Source organism: Meleagris gallopavo, chromosome 2 (genome assembly GCF_000146605.3).
Source record: "Meleagris gallopavo isolate NT-WF06-2002-E0010 breed Aviagen turkey brand Nicholas breeding stock chromosome 2, Turkey_5.1, whole genome shotgun sequence".
In the NCBI taxonomy this organism is placed as follows: Eukaryota; Metazoa; Chordata; class Aves; order Galliformes; family Phasianidae; genus Meleagris; species Meleagris gallopavo.
In genome coordinates, this window is record NC_015012.2 from 52,285,691 (window position 1) to 52,305,004 (window position 19,314).

The 19,314-nt window shown below is 41.7% G+C and overlaps 1 long non-coding RNA gene across 1 annotated transcript; it reads right to left on the minus strand.

Annotated features, from left to right (window-relative positions):
* Positions 1-3,011: 3,011 nt before the first annotated feature.
* Positions 3,012-19,155, minus strand: LOC109366079. Its single transcript, XR_002112128.2, has 3 exons — positions 15,875-19,155; positions 14,874-14,971; positions 3,012-14,596 (listed from the first exon to the last, which is right to left on the minus strand). It is a non-coding gene; the product is annotated as an uncharacterized LOC109366079 (long non-coding RNA).
* Positions 19,156-19,314: the final 159 nt, after the last annotated feature.

Consider the following 19,314-nt stretch of genomic DNA (forward strand, 5'->3'; position numbering starts at 1 on the left):
CCCTTGTCCTGCTGTTATCCACCCTTTCAAAGAGTTGACTCCCCTCCCATTATAGGCTCCCTTTAGGTACTGAAAGGCTGCAGTGAGGTCACCCCGCAGCCTTGTCTTCTCCAGGTGAACAAGCCCAGCTCCCTCACCCTGTCAAGGATATAAAAATACACTTTAGAAATATGTTAGTACATAACATAGGATGATCTCAGTTCAGTGTTGGGTTTTGAACAGTGTTACATGGCTTTATATGTTTTGGGATTCACGTTTATCTTCTGAGAAACACTGAATGTACAACTTCAGCATTGCATCTTAGATTATTCAGAAGTTAATTTTGGCTTTAGAAGGGAGGAATTACAGTGCAAACTAACTTAGTTTGAAAAGTACAAGCACGTTTTAGTAAAATTTAATGAGTACTTGAATCAGGCTACTTTATGTCCTGCTTGCATTCACTTCATACCTTAACTCGTTCACATAAATTCCACGAGTTGTATATGGCTGTCGAAATGAGCGATTTGGAGGTTGTGGCTCAGTTTTGAGCATTTCCTCTGATGATATTGCAGACACAGGAGAACCATTTGAAGTAAGCTATAAAATGTTTTCCTTTGTTTTCAGCTAATATACTGTGCCTGGCCTGGTTAGTATGCTTTGAGAATATTATGGATCAGTTTAAGGGGACCCAGGTGGAAGAGGAGCAGATGTCAAGTACACTAGACTGAACAAGAAAACAAAAAATTAACTCCTTAGAGAAAACTGAGGGAAAGCCTGATAACAGTCATAAATTATTTAAAAGGATCTATCAGAGAGGAAAGGAAAGAATTATACTCATGGTACAAAGTAAGGAATAAATGTATCTAAAAGATGTGCATTACTTAGAACAGTAACTGTATTCTACAGAGGGAGAGAAGGAAAAAATTGTTTTAAGCTGCATACTGTACAAACATACAACAGAGATCAACTAACAGCAATTTACTAGGCTGTTGTTTTTTAGCTGAGCCACTGGAAGTGAGTGTATGATGTGTTTGTGTTCTCAGTCCATACATATATAAGGTGAAATGCATTACCTTAGATCTACTTCATATAGTTCAAATCTCAAAATAAACACGGGCTACAAAAGTAGCAGAGGAGATTTATTTTAGGCATGAGGAAGCTTTTCTGAACAATAAGTTTTACAAAATCACTGGAACGGTGTCTGGAGAGAAAGAGGCACCTTCCTCATTTAAGAAAGGTTGGGCAAGTGTTCAACAGAAGTATAGTATACATAATTGTAGACGGTTTATGGCATTATACTTACATACCTAAAGGCCTATGCATACATATGCATATGTAGAGATTAACTATAGCCTTACATTTATTAAGTTATAAACAACTGTAGATTATCCTGTGTTATACCTGAGTATTGACAAGAGTTTTTTTCCACACTTAACATGTATGATTTAGTGAATGTAAAAAATAATAAAATTCAGCATTGTAAATAAACACTAAAGGCTCAAGGCTCATAAAGAATTTCAGTCAGTGGACAGTACTCTTTGGCAGTCTACTATTAATGTCTTAAGCATCCTTCTGTCAGACTACCATCCGAATTAATTTGTAGAATCCAAACTGCAAGTGTTCATTTGCTGACAGCGGCATGTGATATTTAATTTTTCTATATGTTCAGAGGAAAAAAGGGGAACATTCTTGTAACTTTTAAGTTACTAGAGAAATTATATACTCTACTGAGCCTCAACGTGGTATTTTTAAAATGTATTAGGAACCTGGAAAGGAAATTTTGTGACCTTCAAGTAGTTAAAGGCGCGCATTAAATTAGCAGAATAGACAGTACAGTAGAGTTTAGACAGTACAATTATTCTTTACTTAAGACATTATTGTGAAACATGGACTGTGTAATTCTCAGATTCTCACCATTGTAATTTGAACAGTGCATTGGTGGTTATCGTGCCAAAGACGCAGTGGAGATGTTAAAAGCTTTCTACAGACAAGAAAATCCCAATGGTAGGTTTCACATTAGCGGATCTATTTTGATCCCACAATGTAACTGAAGACAATGCTGGCACTCGTGTCTTGTAATTCACTTCTGATGTTTTTTCCCTGTTTCTTTTTTTGTAGCACCAAAATCAAAAGTACGGAAAAAGGACAATCGTAAGTAGTCCTACGGTGACAGGAGTTAGAGGTGTACAAAAACAAAAACGATACGTGAAGCTTTCTTCGGTGCGTTTCTTTCTCAGAATTGTACAGTCAAATAAAACTATATTAAGTGTGTTCTGTAAAGCATTTTTACTAATAAGATGCTGCCTTTTCCTACATCTCTATGTATGTCTGTGATTTCCTGTTATTATACATTCCCAAACAGAAGAATAAGTGACTGTTCATGAGTGAGAGGAAAATTCACAGTCCAGGTTGCATTGTTTACAGCCAGATGGATCCATTATAATGATGCCGTTCTGCACAGCACATTTTAGAGTATTTTCTTTCCTTCTGTCTGGAGAAGCATCTTGCTTTTCAAATGTTTGCTTAGGCAAGTAAGTAAATCTCTTGGAAGACTGCGTAAGACCTTCACAGTTTTTGTGTGTAGGTTGAGTCAAAAGGCATGTAAGGTACAGGACAGTCCTTGAAGATTTCAGATAACACCATTGTAGCAGTTCTTTTTGAACATTTCCTCTAGCATACACCAGATTTTCAAACAAGTTCCACAAAGTCAAATAGACTACAGAAGCATGTGCAAAATTTGTATATGCTACTGCTAATGAGCATAAGCAAGCACCGTTTGGCTTTTCAGAAAGCAGTGTTTTCATACAGAGTTGCAGAAGATGTGAAACCTCTCATGAATATTAGGATAAGAAATGCTTTATTGTTAAGAATCTGTTAAGAAGTTGGAGTTATTCCCAGCTTCTAAGTTGTAGTAACTGAAATGGGCACACACATAGGAAAACGAGAATGTGAAATTGGTAATAGTAAGAATGAAATGTCCGTGAGATGCTGTATCTCTTCCTAGTGCTGGTTGCTTTTATCTTTCCATGTACTTTGCTTGGCCATGCAATAATTTATAATCCAGAAGAGGGCCTTACAGTTCCACTAATGAATTAAGAATACAAGCTCAGTACAATCTTGATTATATTGCTCTTAGTGGATACTTACCTGTGGCTTAGAGTTGATATTTAGCATTTTAAGAAATGTCTTTTTTTATTTTTTAATGTGAAACAGTAGTTATAATTCTGTAACTACAGAAGTCAAGTACAATTAAACCTCTTGGATATTTCAAACAAGAATGCTCAGAAGTGTGTTTTTGTGTGTGTGTTTTTTTTCTTAAAGAACATTACAAATATTATTTTGACACCATTGCTCCTAATAAATTAGAATTAGAATCACGTCTGTGACCTGTCCCATACTCCTGACCCAGTGACCATTACTTAGCAGTGCCCAGTACATTGCTCTCGAGTACTTTCCATAGGCAAAAGAAGTTATGACTTCAATTACAGATTCCTTTAGCTTCAGGGCTGCAAGGGCTCATGAAAAAGGCAGCTATGCTGGAGGAGCTGTTTAGAAAAAGACTATTTTTACTTACATGCAGTGACTTTTCTTGCAAATAAACATTCACACCTGTGGTTGTGGTATTTTATTAGTAACATCAGCTAGCTATTTTTTTGTGCAGATACATACATTCAGTTCTCATAGCAGACTAACATTTTCAAACGATGAAGTATCTAAAGTTCAAATCAAAGGAAGACTCCAGACTTTGAACTTGTCACAGACATCAGTGGCAGTAAGAATTGAAGCCTATGTATTGTTTTGGGCCATAACCTAAGTCTCTTAGCACCTGGGCTGCTGAGCAGCAAAGAAAGCTTTTCTTCCCCAGTGCGTTGTTTCAGAGAACGTTGTTGGTATTTGCACATTGTGTCAGTAGGAGCCACAGAAATGAGCAGAAAGATCACTGTTAAGAAAACTTTTAAAAGCTGCATCTAATTCTGCAGTCTTTACAGGTGGAATAGAAATACTTTTAATAGGAACCAGGGGTAACCTGTCACTTGAAAACAGTTTAAATCCTGTTCAGAGCTGAGGGAGACTGAAGGTGTCAAAAATAAAGTTTCTGTCCAGAGCTATCAAGGACAATCATTTGCATTTTAGATAGGAGACAAGAAAGAGAGATCACTTAGCAAGCTAAAACGCCATGTATTACATCAAGGCTATAAAAGATGTCTCTGTTTACCATTTGCAGCAGTATTGGAAGACACATCTGGATGTTTTCCTAAGTATAATAAGTACTTTAGGGAATAGAGCGGTGAAAAATTACACTTCAAGTCCATTCTCCTTAAAATCCCATTACCTATGTGAGCAAGAACAAATGCAGATGCACAGGTATTTGTACTAAAGAAACAAGTTGTGCTCAAAGAGCAGTCATTCAGGAGAACCACAGTGATGTCTTGGCAGCTGGCATGTGTGCAGTCACTCCCTTACCTCTTCCACCTCTGCTCAGCACTGTTCCTCTACCTGCAAACTGCCATGCTCCCACCACAGCAATAGTGGCTCTTGCAGCTCTTTATGTGAGCAGGAGGCTCGCAGTTCAGCCTCAAACATCACCATTGCTAACCTCAGTGCATGGACAGGAAGAAGGCAGAAGGATGCCATGACAGTTATTACCAGATCACTTCACCAGACTCAGTGGCTCAGAGCAGAAAGTGAGCTTACAAGAAAGAGAATTTATGAAACAGAGGAAGAACAAGGTAAGAAAAAAAAATTAAACCTTTGGAATGCTTATTTAAGAACGAGACAGTTGCTTATGACTGCAGAAACACAGGCTTGCTTTATAACTGTTGCTGCCACATCATATCTTGCAGCAAACCACCCAGAAGCACCCCAGGAACCAATGGTTGCCATGCTGATGTTGTCCTGGAAGGACTGTTGCTGTCTGCTTGCTGGGGGCCTGGACCTAAGGCTTTAGCTATAGCCCTGAAAAACTGTCAGGTGCAACGATCTTCTTTGTTACTGTACTGCCACTTGGAAAGCTCAGAGCAGCAGCTTATAAATGACGGTATTCATTTTCACTTATTTATTTAATTTATTTACATCAATTGGTGTCTGTTGGCACATAGCAGGCTTGAAGAACAGCAGTAAATAGATCCAACTGATTTATTTAAAGAAGCTGAAATGCTTCACCTCACATTTTTTCCCTTGCTACCAGATAAATAACTTACGTAGGCTTCAGCATTACGTTTACTTTGGACTGCATTTCTGCCAGTTCATCCAATATGTGCACGATTTTATTTCAGCGTTTGGTTTGCTTGTCAATAGTCTGACATCAAACAACACTGACCCAGCTAGGAGGGCAAGGAAGCAAAGCAACGCGGCTTTGTCTCTGCTAAACCAATTACAATCGACAATGCAAGGCTATAATAAATATGTCTTGTGACTCGCACACTAGAAGAGAGGCTGATTTTAAATTATAGCTTTGGGTTTTGAAATGCTCACTGATCCATTCCATTCCCATTAAGAGCGCCTTCCGCTCTGTAAAATTAAGTGATATCTTTACATGACAGTTTAATTTAATTAATTTATTTTTCAATATGTGCTTTTATGGAGTTTCTCCATTAAGCGTTTGAAACGTCTGTAGGTCCTGCGCATTAATGTAAATGCACCGTGGCCCATAATTACCTCTGGCAGGCTCAGGGCACTGATAAAAAGATTGTATTTTTAAAAACTGAGGTCTTCAAACTTCTCCAGTGCTTGGCAGGAAATCTATTCCTGTGTTTTGTTTGGAGAAAGACCGGGGAGCCTGCAGCCAGCAACTCCAGTGTAGGCAGTAACTGTTACATTTTAGAAGAAAATACATTTGACACTAAATGAGAGAAAGAGAGAGGAAGACAATTAGTGCCAGAGTACTAGAAGCAGCTGTTTATTTGTTTTGCCTTGTGGCTGCCAATAGATACCCTTATCATGGAAGTGCATCTCAAAATGGGGTGTTTTCTGCAGAATTACAAAACACGGAGCTTTGTCTTTTTAAGGGGCTGCCCCAAAGTGAATTTATCTTCCTTTTTCACAATAGCTCTGCGATAGCCAAGAATGCTGGATTCTCCCCTTTCGTTTTCCTCCTCCCTCCTTTCTAAAAATGAACTTTTCAGGGATATAAAGAACTCAGAGAAGTTTGAAGGAGAGCAGATGGCCAGCAGTGATCCAAGAGGATGTAAAACTTCAGTTAGGTAGTTGGCAGTCAAGTGCGAGTGAGCCTGTGATGTTTCCATAGTGATGTTTTACACGGTGCCTTACTTTGTTTTCTAGAAATCTAAGCGATTAGAATAGGAGGAAAACATAAAATCAGGGGCTCTGTAGACTTAAATGCGTGGCACGGTGTAATTAACTCTGCCCTTCCCTGTCAGTTCTGCTGGCAAACCAGGGCAGCAGTTTGGGCTCTGCAGCACTTTCTGGCTGAGGAGCAGCACCGTGACCTGAGCTGTGCTTACCCTTGCCAACCTCAGCTCATGTGGTGCTTGTGTGAGCTGCTTGAGGTGCTGGGGCCATTTCTGAAATGATGAAATGATTCAGATCCTGGTGCTGATGGGAAGAATTATTCAGTCACTGATTTTTTTGGTGTCAGGATTTCACACTTATATATGGTGGAAGATTTGTTGGGGCACTTCTGTAATCTTCATAGCTTTCTCCGCATAAAAGGAACCAGTGCAATAAATACTGACACGACTTTGATTCTGACTTTCTCCTTTTGAAGTCTGAGATGTAGCCATTAAAGCTGCAGTAGTTTGTGTCATTATCAGCGCAGACATACTGGTGAGGGAAACAAGATTTGTTGGGAGAGGCAATACCTTTTATTAAACCACATGATACAGCTGGAAAAAACAGGCATGCATTGAAGCAACTGGCTGTGAGGACACTGACTTCAATGGCTTACCAGCTTTTTTCACACACCCAATGAAAGAAAGTAAAATGAAAATAAGAACATGGATGTAGAAACCTGTATGTATCTACAACCCCCTTGGCAGGAGGGTTAGAACTGGATGATCTTTAAGGTCCCTTCCAACCCAAGCCATTTGGTGATTCTGTGGTACACCATTTCCCTCCAAACCCTACGGATGCATGTTGCAGGGGAGCAGATTGGCCTGGCCGCAGCATGCAGAGCTGTCAGGGGATGGAGTGTCCCCACTGCAGCTGTGTTGCTGTGACTGCGATCACTGTTTGGAACAGGGGACTCCCAGCGAGAAGCAGCTTGCAACTGTTGGGAGTGCTCTGCAACAGGGGAACAGTCATTTGTGTTCTCCATGTACAAATCCCTGAGCAAACTCCCACGAATACTCTGTACAAGCAAATGAAGAGGTTTAGCCTGGAAACAAAATTACCTAACTGCCTTCCCAGTTCTGGCCTCACCCCTGAGCTCAGTTACTCAGCTCGGAAACCCTCCACTTGTGCAATGACCAGTCTGTTACTACTAACCTTGAGTCTGCAGATAGCGAATGAGTGTTTTTCTAAGAAATCCATCCACTCTGCAACATATTTCCAGACATGTTGTGCAGCACTTATACTGGCAGCAGCAGTCTGAATGAATCACTCAGAATGGTACCTGGCAAGTGCACTTTTTAATATTTAAATGTGTTTATCCTGTCAGGGAGCTCCGTAAGGATGTCTGAGCTGCCACTGACAACAGGGTGGGCTGAAAGCTCTCTGCAATGGTTGCAACAAAACCTTGATTACTTACGCTGTAGGACACTTCAGTGGCATTTCTACCACTGAGAAGATCTGCCAGCTTTGGCGTGGGCAGCTGCAGCTTGGGGATTTTTAACTATGGGTTTGCACAGTTCTTGTGGAGCTGTTGTTCTGCACAGCAGAGGGCAGTTTGGGAATAGACTTGCAATGGCTTGAAGCTGGGTCAAGTATATCACAGAACTATTAAGGTTGGAAAAGATCACTAAGATCATCTAGTCCAACCGATTCCCATCATGCCCACTAACCATTTCCCTCAGAGCCATATCCACACATTTCTAGAACATCTCCAAGGATGGTGACTCCACCACCTTCCTGGGCAGCCTGTGCCAATGACTCACTGCTCTTTCTGAGAAGAAATGTTTCCTAATATTCAACACGAACCTCCCCTGGCACAACGTGAGGCCATTACCTCTCACCCTATCTTTATGGGGTGTTAGACTAAGTGCAGCACAGCTGTACTGAAGAACGTGCCTCCTTCTCCATCTTGCTGGGCATTTTTTCCATTTTGGGCCCTTTTTCTCTCTTCCTGTATTCCAAAAGCAGTATGCTCCATGTAGCTGAGGAACAGCAGTGATCAGGAGTCTCTATCCTCCTGTATTTCTGCTGCTGCTGCTAGAATGCCAGTTGCTATAGATAAGCCACAATGAGCCTAATGAAACGGCAATCTGGCATTAAGATGTGTATATAGTTGCCATTTGTTAAATTGACAGGTGACATTTGGAACATGCAGCCCCTATTCATTTTTGAAGCTAGATACTCTCTCAAAATAAAGTCTTTGCCATTAGTCTTAAAGATTTCCAGTCCAGACAGGGCCAGCTGTGCTTTTACACGTTTTCTGGGCACAAGGTTGGATTTCAAGCAGCTATAATTTCTTGTTGCAATGAACTGGACAATTCATGAACAATAAACAATTACCTACCTCACATATTACCTTGGACTTTTTTTTTTTTCCTCTTTTCCATGTAGGATTATTTATTCAACAAAAACCAGAGGGTTTTGATAAACAATTTTTAATCAATCTGAATTTCATCCTCTGCAACCCAGTTCCACTCTTCCGTATTTTTATACGTTTATAGTAAGATGACACCAATAGGAAACTTCAGCAATAGTTTGAAATTCATTTTTGAGCAGCAGAGACTCACCCTCACCTTTCTGAGAGACAAATACCTCAGACACATTGCTTTTCAGGATCAGTTAAGAGTGTGAGTGGACTGAGCTCATCCAATAGAAAAGCACAGAAATCACAATCAGGACTTGACATTCCTTTACACTTTTGAATAGCTGTCAACGCCTTCAGTACTACCAATAACTTCCATTTCCAGATCCAGAAATACTCAGAAGAAACAGGTGCCTGCATTTTATCAAAGTCATACTCTCACACAAGCACTTGGCTGTTACCTCATATGCTTCTTTATCAATTTTATTGTCCAGAAAACTCATCCAACTGTTGCTTATTTAATACGTTTTCAAAGTTACTCTATTTTAACACTAGGATGTCATTCCACTACTGCTAAGCTGCCACTTCAGCTTATTTTTGCATGTAGAAGAGCAAAAAATGAGCCTTCTTATATGCATAAAAGCTGAAACCAGATGGCTACTATTGACTCAAGAGAGAGAAGCACCTTCCATGGGTATATGCCAGGCATATGAGCATAGAAGATAGCATAGTTTGTCTCATGTCTTTGCACTGACTGAGCCAAGGTCAGCAAAAGGTAATGTCTCTTGACAGATGCTTTCTCCAGCAGCTAAGGCAAGAGCAGCCAAAAGTGTGGCCAGCAACCCTCACACTGCATCAGATTTGCCAAGAGTCACAGCCACACAGGAACCACAAGAGGAGCAAGAGCCTGCAGAATGTTTGAGGCAGGGATGTTTTCTTTCTTCAAGTTTAAAAAATATCTTCCATGATTTACATATGAATTGCTTCTAATGAGGACACACGAGCTCAATTTTCCAGCAGACTTTCAACAAGGCCAAAATTAAGGATACAATTACATGGCAGAATACTAGACTGAGATCTTCATGGTTTTTATGTCAACAGTGAAGTCAGCCACTGCTGGTGGGTGGGAAGCAGCCCTCTTTAGGGCTGTTGAGCTGGTTGATTTTCTGATTACTTCAGAGAATTTTAAAAATAGCAAATTATAATAACAGGCCATAGACTCTGAGCAGCTTTCTGATTAATGTGAACCTCAAGACATATGCTAAATTCTTGTCCATAAGGTATGCTGTTTAGAATTTTTCTAAATGCTATTTTAACCTGTCTTCTGAGTCACATTAGTCAAAAGAATTGGCCTGTAATTTAATTATTGCAAATGGTGCATCAATGAGTTATTTCCTAGGAAAGAGGGTTAAGAAAACCCAACACTGCAATTAATGCTGAAATGGAACCCTTTCTCTTTGGCCTTTTGAAAATTTTTCCAGATGACAGGAGCCAAGTAAGACTGAAAGAGTTTTGAAAATTCTATTACCAAGTCATCTTCACCCAGAGCTTTCCCAGAGACCAGAGATTTTATAGCTCCTTTTTTATTTCTTCCTCTGCTATGGGACTATCTAACTGTCTCTAATTTCCTGCAGAATTATAGGTATTTCCAATTTACTTAAGAGACCTTGAGTCTGTTCAGCTGTGCAAACGACTCAGATTAGTTACAGGATTTCAGAATTCAAAGGAGACATCATTAAAGTCCGCAGGGTTTGTAGCTCGTACAACAGATGACCGTACACAAAAATAGCATAACACCCTGTGCTTTCCTTCCTGAACTGTACTGCCAGAAGTTCCCAGACATTTCCTCATGGCTCTTAATTTCTCTGCTTTTCCACCATTTTGTAAGCAAAAGATTCTCTACTTCTGCTTCCCATAGAAATATAAGTACAAAGGAGTTGTGCACTTGAATCACATTAAGCAAGAGACCCTCACGATACTGCTTCCTCATTACCATACAGTTTGATAATTTAGAACTGTAACATTTGGAACCTAAGCTGATGAATCAATAAAATCAGCAACATTAAGGATTCTCCTTGGGATTCTGAGACTATTCCACTCTAAGGCAAGGAACATGGAAAGGTTTTTAAGCCTTTTTAAGTGTTCAAAAGCACTGGGAGGTGAAGAGCACTGCGAGTTTTGGGATCCACTATGTCACGTTCCCTTCTGTGCTATCAACTCTTAGCTCCTCTGTGTATCATAAAGGAACTCTGCTTTGGGCCAGCCACACCCTACAAATGAAATGCAAGGCTTACTGAACATGCTAGTGGCATGGACTGTAGTCTGCTCATGCATGACTCATCCACACCACCTAGGAGAGTCGTGGACATTTCTCTTCAGATATCTTTCGAAGCATAGCCTGCAGCCATGTTGGACACAAAAGCTGTATAGATAGCGCACAAAATTTGAACTCATGAATGAACTTAGACTCCTCTTACAGACAGTTTGACTATACCACGTGAGACACCTTAGACACTTGGTTGAACTAGGCTACCATTGTCTTAACACTTTTCAAGGAGTGCCTTCCAGGGATAGCATTTCATGCAATTTCAGGATACTTCAGTTTGGCCTATAAAATGTGCTTATTTTCTTCCAACAAAAGAAAAAGGTGAGAAATAAAGCAGACTGGGAAAAAATGGCCTAGAAAGAAAAAAATTAAATAAACCCCAAAGATACGGCAAATCAATGCACCACATATGCAAAACACTAACATACAACATCATTAAAGCCCTGATCCTGTGAAATGTGTGGGGCACACTTGGCAGCCTGTTTTGCTTACAGTCCTATTTCCTAGTTTTCTTCTGTAAAAACCATGTGTTAGGCTGTTTTTTTTTCCTGTTTGTTTGTTTGTTTTATTAATTATTATGAGGAAGAGGCAAGAGGAATGGATGCAGTGGAATACAGAAAAAAAAAAGATAACGTGATCTGAATTAATTTTAAAAATGACAGATGTAATCAGGGAAGACGTTGGAGGTCAGGTTACTGCATTTCAGCTCTTCTGGAGGGAGAACAAAGGGACTGAACTCGTTCTACCCTCTACAACAGGCTGTACCAGACTATCTCTACTCAAAGCAGAGAGGAAGGCACAAGAAGTAATTATAAATCGCCACACAACCTTAATGCTCTACTGATCTTTACAGTAGTCCATCTTTAATTCATTCTGCATTTGGAGAGACTCAAAGTATGGTATGCCAAAGTTTGAGCTTGGACTGGAGGCAGTCTTTGTGCCATGTAAGACCCAGCTATTAAAAAAATTGTCTACTATACTCTGCTCTGCAACAGTTCTAGCCACTTTCTAGACACTTGTGAACCAATGCTTGTGTTGGCAAGATTCTCCACTCCAGGTAGACTCACAGTGGGAGACCTCATCTGTAAAAACACTTTTTCTCTCTATCCAGCCCCTTCTTCCCTCTTCCCCTACAAGTCCCACTGTACCCCACTGAAATCACATACTGCTTTCACCCGGCTGCATACACCTGCTCCCTACAGTGAGCATACAGCAAGCCCACTGATCTCTGGTAATCATGCCAGCACCCAGCCTGCCCAGAGTACATGTCTTCAGAGCCACAAGGAACCTCTTCTCCACAGGATGCATATGTTAATACATTGTGACCTGTGTAGTTTTAAGAAGACATTCAGGCTTGAGCTTGACTGACAGAGCTGATGTACCTTTAATAAAAGGTGCATGTTCTGAGTGTGCTTAGCATCTGACTTGACCACAGTTTTCAGATCCGCCTGTGTTCCCGTAAGAATAATGAAGGCTGATGATCCAGTTCTCAGTGTCTTTGCCTGAAGAGAGATAAATCATGTTTTAGGTACTATTTCTTCACATGTTGTGTCATTTGCTGAGCAATTAAGCATGTACTACTGAAGCACTATTAAGTGAGCCAGGGCTGCGGAACATAATGCAACTTCACAGCAAGAGATGATGATGCAATTCTCTAATACCTTAATATCATATCAAGTGGAACCAGATGATGTAAAATCAATTCCATTCTAAATTGTGCTTTTGTCTGCAGTCATTTTAAACTTTAACTAAAAAGAGGAAGAAGGTGGGAAAGATACCAATAGCTCATAAGTAATCTCTAGACAACGTGTTAAAGATTGATGGTAAGAGGCATTCTCATAAATTTGTATTTGTATTAAAAAACCTTAAATGGATACATTACATAGACCATCAACTCTAACAGTCGAAAGTAAAATAAATGTGATGTGATGAATGTACATCTATTTTTTTGTCCATTAAACATCATCTTTGTGAGAAAAAAAAAAGCTTTTTATTCTAAGCTACATATCTTAAGCAGTTCACACAAACCAACCATATCTTAACTGCACCAAGATCTACATACTTACATCCCAGAAACAATTATACAAAATTATAAACTATTCTCAGGTGAGTAATAAACCACTAGCTTTAAACAGAATGACACAGAGAAAAGATGCATCATGGGTGCTTGGAAAAGTAACTAAACATATTTGTCAGTGTGAAATTCCACTTCTGTTGATAATTCAGTCTTGTCTTTCTCAGGATAAATTAAAAAGAAAAGAAAAAAAGAGGGCTAAATGATGAAGGCCTGGTAGCCACAGAGCTGGCCCACTACAGGAGGGCAGGTCACAAGGTAATCTGGTGGTTAGTACAGGCAGCTAAAGAATGTGGATGTGAAGAGGAAACAAAGGATTGCTCTTTGTACATTAATTTCACAGGGGAATATTTTAATAATGGATTTTGGACCTAAAGTTGGAACTATTCCACGCTGCAGCTCTGCGTCCCACTATCTAGCTCACTGTGTTTCTGATGCCATTTCTACATACATGCTGTATGCCTCAGATGGATACTTCCTGAGTTAGTGAGACATCCTGAGACTTAAGCTAAGCAAGAACGTGCCTTGCTGCATGACTGCAAACTGCACTGGGGAAGAAGAGAGCCCAACAGATCACACCAGCAGCAGGGAGCAGGCTCCTGGTAGCACAGAGACTTGTGCCATTTATCACAATGACACCTAGGAGAGGGATGGTGCAGTGCAGAGCTCCAGGTTTTACCTTTCACCCCTGCCACTGACCTCAAGCAAACAGGGTGATAACTGCTCAGCCTCTCTGTTTACCCCTCTAAATTACAGTGCACTCAGTAATACATTGGCTGGAGGCTCTCAGGCTAAACTCGTATAAACCAATTTTGATTCCTTCCATCAAGCGTCTCATTAAGCACAAAGCGCCTCTGGGGAAAGGCGGCTGATTAAACAGATTCCTCCGTGACATAATGAATTTACAAAACCCCTCCAGTTTCGCTGGGAGATGTTTGGGGAAAAATATGTTCAAGCCACTGGAGGCAAAGTCTGTGGGGAGGGAGGATTGCTCCATTTCCTCCACCCTGGGGCCTGGAAAGCCTTCCCCACGTGAGCTGAGGCTGAGTGGCCCACTGTGCACACCCCAAAACACACAGGTCACAGCCCCATGCTGTGCTAGGCAGAGAGAACCCAGTTCCACCAGCTTCCCCATCCAGCTGTAGCATGCAGGCCTGAGGCAGAACTCCTCCGGATAGGCCTCGCTCACACAGCAGGCCCAGCCGCAGAACGAGGAAGAAGCACGAGCCATTTTCCAGCATTCGGATCCTGTTTATCGTGTGACTCAGCTCTGCAGAGTCCATAAGGATGACATGAGCTGTGCTTTATTAGCAGTTAGGTTAATGTTTGGAAATAAAAAGACTGATGGTTTTATCTGTTTGATGATTTGGTGCTGCCAAAAGCGACCATAAGCACAGCTCAATGGTGCATGAAGAGAGTACAGGCTGACATTCATTTCCCATCACTAGGATCCAAACATTAGCACACAAGTGGTGCAGCAGGCTGGCGGGGGCAGGCAGCCAGCGTCGCAGCTATTGGCGTGACTCAACGATAATCATTTTCCTTCATGGAGATCTTAAACTCTCTGCAATGGGAGGAAATAGGGATGGGTGAGGTGGGGTAATTTTGAAGCCTGGCAGCTCATCTGTGTTTGCCCAGATGATCCTTCCTGTGCCCTCAGCTGAACCACACCATAGAGCTGAGGACTAAAAAACCTCTCATTTTTTCCTACTATCATTTCACCTGTGTGGGCGTCCTTTCTCATTTTTTTTTTATTTTTTAATTTTCAATCCCCTCCTCCCAGGTACATTCTTCAGAACGCAATAGCTGCAATGCAGGCTCACCGCAGGAGAGATACTGACCTGCCATATGCAGCCAGCAGCAAATACAGCAATTCATCACCGCAAAGCGGTCGGCTGGATGGATCCTGCGGTCAGCTGGCACTGAGACAACGTGAGGTCTGGCACGTGCCATCAGCACAGAGTAAGAGACAACAGGGATCAGTGGACACATGGATGCTGTCTTCACAGACAACAGCTTCATCAGCCAGTGCTTATTGCCATTTATCACAGAATAAGCACAACTGTTAGACTTACTGACGCTTGGAAATGTACAGAGAGTAGTTTGGCCATTTTAGGCTAAGTTACACAGAACACATCTCCTTCCATACACAGAGTCAAAAGAGAAAGAGGCCGCTAAACTACTCACAAGCAGAGCTTGCTGGGATGTGCAAACACACATCTTGCTGACTTCTGGGAAGACACATAGCTGTGTGCACTGTGGTCCAGCTGGCCCAACAATTCCAACTAGTAAATACTGTGCAGTTGTGTGAGTGCTGCACAGCTTGCAATAAGCCACATAAAGTACTGTTTGTGAAAGCTCCTCAGGCAGCCCCGCAGCCTGGTACACAAGGCAGAGCTTCTGCAGGCCTGAAACACCAGGACTCTGAGAGCTCTTGCAATTGTCCTGCATCTTATTTGTTTATCCTGTTCTTGATTCTATTGGCATCTACTATTTCCTGTCAAAAGGGCAGTAGCAGCAGCTCCTGTTCTTGACCACCTTCCCATATGCCTGAGATACTCCTAAGAGAGAAAATGCTGTCAAGTGCTACCCATGACTTTAACATTCCAGGCCAACACTTCAAATCCTTTTTCATCTACAAAGCCACCCTGCTTGCAGCATAAAAAAAAAATAAGCAAAGCCTGAGCTTTTCCTACTCCCCCTGCCTTTCCTCATATACCTAACAGAAAAATAGCTGGAGCACAACTCCCACATATTGCACAAGATCCAAACTCCAACAACCCTAAACAGGCTTCTTCCTGTCCTAAGTCTATGCTAGAACTAGTCAACAATTAACACTTACAAGATTATAATGTCTTCAGAGCAGAGAAAGTGGAAGTAAATCCAAACCCATACAAACCTGAATGCACTAAAAATGCATACCACTTTCACAGTTAACAGAACTCCACAAAACTCTACACTTAAGCACTTCATTCACCTCCTTAACCCCCACCCCAAGGCCACCTCTACTCAGCAGCTATGTACTTTCCCTCCAGCTTCACATCTGCAGCCTTGCCATCTTAATGAGAAACCTTTGCCAGCTGGATCCAGCTCCCAGAGCAATCTCTGTAATGAGGACAAGCACCTGGGGACCTACCTGGCTCAGGAGGAGAATTTAGTTTGTTTTTCCAATCCTCTGTATCGCAGAGTTCTCTGAGGCCATGATAAGTGAATGCCAGACCACCTGGCAGCAAAAACAGATAAGGAAGGGACTATGGAAGAGCAGATGAGTGGGAGGTAGCTAGGGTGGGAGGAAAGAGTTAATCAGCTCTTGGATCCAAGCATTCAGCTTTGATGCCAAGCCTGGAAGAGGGTGCAGGTGTCTGTTTGTTGAAACTGTCTTTTGGTTGCATAGCTTTGTTTCTTCATTACATGGTTTTTAATACTTTTGTTTGCTGTATTTTAGTCACAGCTAGTTAGGGAGACTTCACTTTCTTGTGAAGTTACTGTTCAGTCAAAGCCCAACTTTAAAAATATATTTTCTAAATATGCGCTGTTTACTTTTGTCCTCAGTAGCTTGATTGGCAGAAATAAGAGCTGCAAAAGCAGATCTTGTCAGTCATTCTTAAGCTTTCTTTAATATGGAAACAATTACCTGCCATTTAAACTGCATTTTTAAAGCGGCATGGTGAGCTTAATGACATGCACATACCTGAAAGTTTCAACTCCTATTGTTTTCTAATGAAAACTTATTTACTTGTGGAGATTGCACAGGTGAAGTCGCCAACCTTTCCAGGTGGCGCCTGAAAAAGCACCCAAGCCTGTTTTCCATCATTTTCTGTAAGCATGCTGCGTGTTTTTGTACACATATTTACCATTCTGTAGACACTCATTTATGCAGCTTTGAACATCTGTCCTATGAAATCCAAAGGGTGAGCGTATACTCATGTGGAGAGAAGGCAATGCATAGTGCCTTGTAGCCACTGGAAGTGGAAGGCACAGGGATTTGCTTTGTGCCGTGTCACACTGACACTGTCCCACAAGGTGCCAGTTGCCCCTGCACACTGACTCTTTGGAATTCAAGATATTTTGCACAGAAGATGAAATTGAAATGATATGGAGAAATATGATAGCAGCTGCTCTCACTTCTGTGGTAGCGTGTGTGCAGTACAAAAAAGCAACAAGAAACAGCATTGTCCTTGCTCATGACCTGTGCAACATGGATAGGATCTGGGCCTAACACAGAGCAGATTTTTCTTTTTATTTTCTACTTTTAGGCTTAGGTTTAGGAAGTGCAGCAGAGGATTAGTGTTTATTTACATACAGTCATCACTTGTGTTTTGTGGGCACATACCCTACTTTGGGGAATGCCAGCTCATTTAAGCCCTGTCTTTCTGAAGCAGAGAGCACCTGTGACACAAGCTGTACTCCCTGAGACACAGAGACACTCAGCAGCTTTAAAAAAAGACCAAGGAAACCTGCTGCTGGAGTCCTAAATTACATTTGAAAGTGACCCCACAGTAAGTAAAATGTTTGTTCTCCATTAAAAGGCTTCATACACATTAAACTGGAATTATCCTATGGTAAACTTAGTTACAGAGTTTTTAGAACAGAGTGTCCACCTTATCACCAGAAGGTCTGGATTGTGACCCCAAGCACAGACTTGGTGCCAGGTATAGCACAGTGTTTGTGCTCTGTTGCAAATGTCATTTTGCAAGGGAATGTGTTGGTTTATAGGATACAAGTATAAAGCACAGAGCTAAGTTGAGATGCATTTGCCATTGCTGAGAAAGGAAACAATTATGCTATTTGTTTGGCTTCCAAGACGTGAATAGCAAATGTCTTTCTCACCTCACTGAGGAAAAAAAAATCACACCCAATATTGTTAAGGTGCACTTTTTACATGGCAACCTTGGAATCTGAACACTTTTCTTTTTGTTACTTAAATAAATAAATTAATAAATAAGCAAGATTTATCTCTTAGAGATGCCTCATGCATGAACATCTTGGGTTGTTTCCTATAAGATGGCAGAGCTCATAAATAAAAGGAATAGGCAGAGCAGCAGAAGTGAAACTCATTTCAAGCAGGCTTTCAGAGGAATTGATTTAGCTGCAGTCTGGACGCGATACTTGGCCATTCGGTGAAAAAAAATGCCTTATAGAGAGAAGGGCTAGTCCTATCTCCAAGGGCTTGGCAATTGTTCCTAGGGGTTCTGGGCACCTGCAGGGAGCTTTTCTGGGAGTATGTGACCTCTGATACCCCTGTGGCTGCTGTTTTCCTTATTGCAGAGAACATGGCTGCAACTGATCACCATTTCCTAAGCTCAGATACACCTTCTGGAAAGCCAGCAGCCAATTAAGGATTTTGATGTTTATGTCCAGTGACCAAAGGCTGGGCTTTGAGAGGAGCACAGCAGGTATTTTCATTGGGAATGTCCCAGAGTTGCTGCTTTTGACTCACCGTGTGACGCTGTTGTGGACCCTCTGTGCACTTTTCAGCCACTAGATGCCATGATGTAAATTCTGTGAAGTCCTCATGGTGGTGGTGTCCTCCGACTCCGACTGCAGGCTCTTCAGCAGAGCTGCACATGGCCGTGTCGAGTTCCCCTCTTCCCCTTAGTTTCTGTGGCAGCAACCTGTGCCCCCGCACCAGGTCTTGGCTGCAGTCCCTCACAGTAACACAATCCACAGAGGGAACATTAGAAGGTGTTTTCTGGGCCAAGGATTTTCCCTAACAGGTTTCAGAAAGGCCTCTCTCCTCCTCGCTGCTCTTACGTTACTCCAACCCACCTTTGCAGCCCGGAGTGTCCTGGTGTTACCTAGCAGTCCCTACCCTGGGTATGTTTCATCCTCACTGTGCGACTCTGATCAATCAGAGCAAATCAACAGCAGATGGGCGCATGTTGCCATGAGGGTTGGAGGTTCATGTCCCACCCCTGGCTGCTTGCTGGGCAAAGCCCTCCTCAGCCTGTGCTGTTTTTTCAGCAGCTCCCTTCTGAGTGTCGTGGCGCTGCTGAAAGGGTTGGAAACACAGCTCCATAGCTTCAGACACACAGAAATCCTGAGCATAGAATTGTATAAGTTGGAAGGGACCTTTAAAGGTCATCCAGTCTAGCTCCCCTGCAATAAACAAGGACGCCCACAGTTAGATCATGTTGCTCAGAGCCCCTCCAGCCTGACCTTGAATGACTACAGGCACGGGGCATCCACCACCTCTCCAGGCAGCCTGTGCCAGTGTCTCAACACCCTTATTGTAAAGGAAACTTCTTCCTTATAGCCAGTCTAAATCTCCCCTCTTTTAGT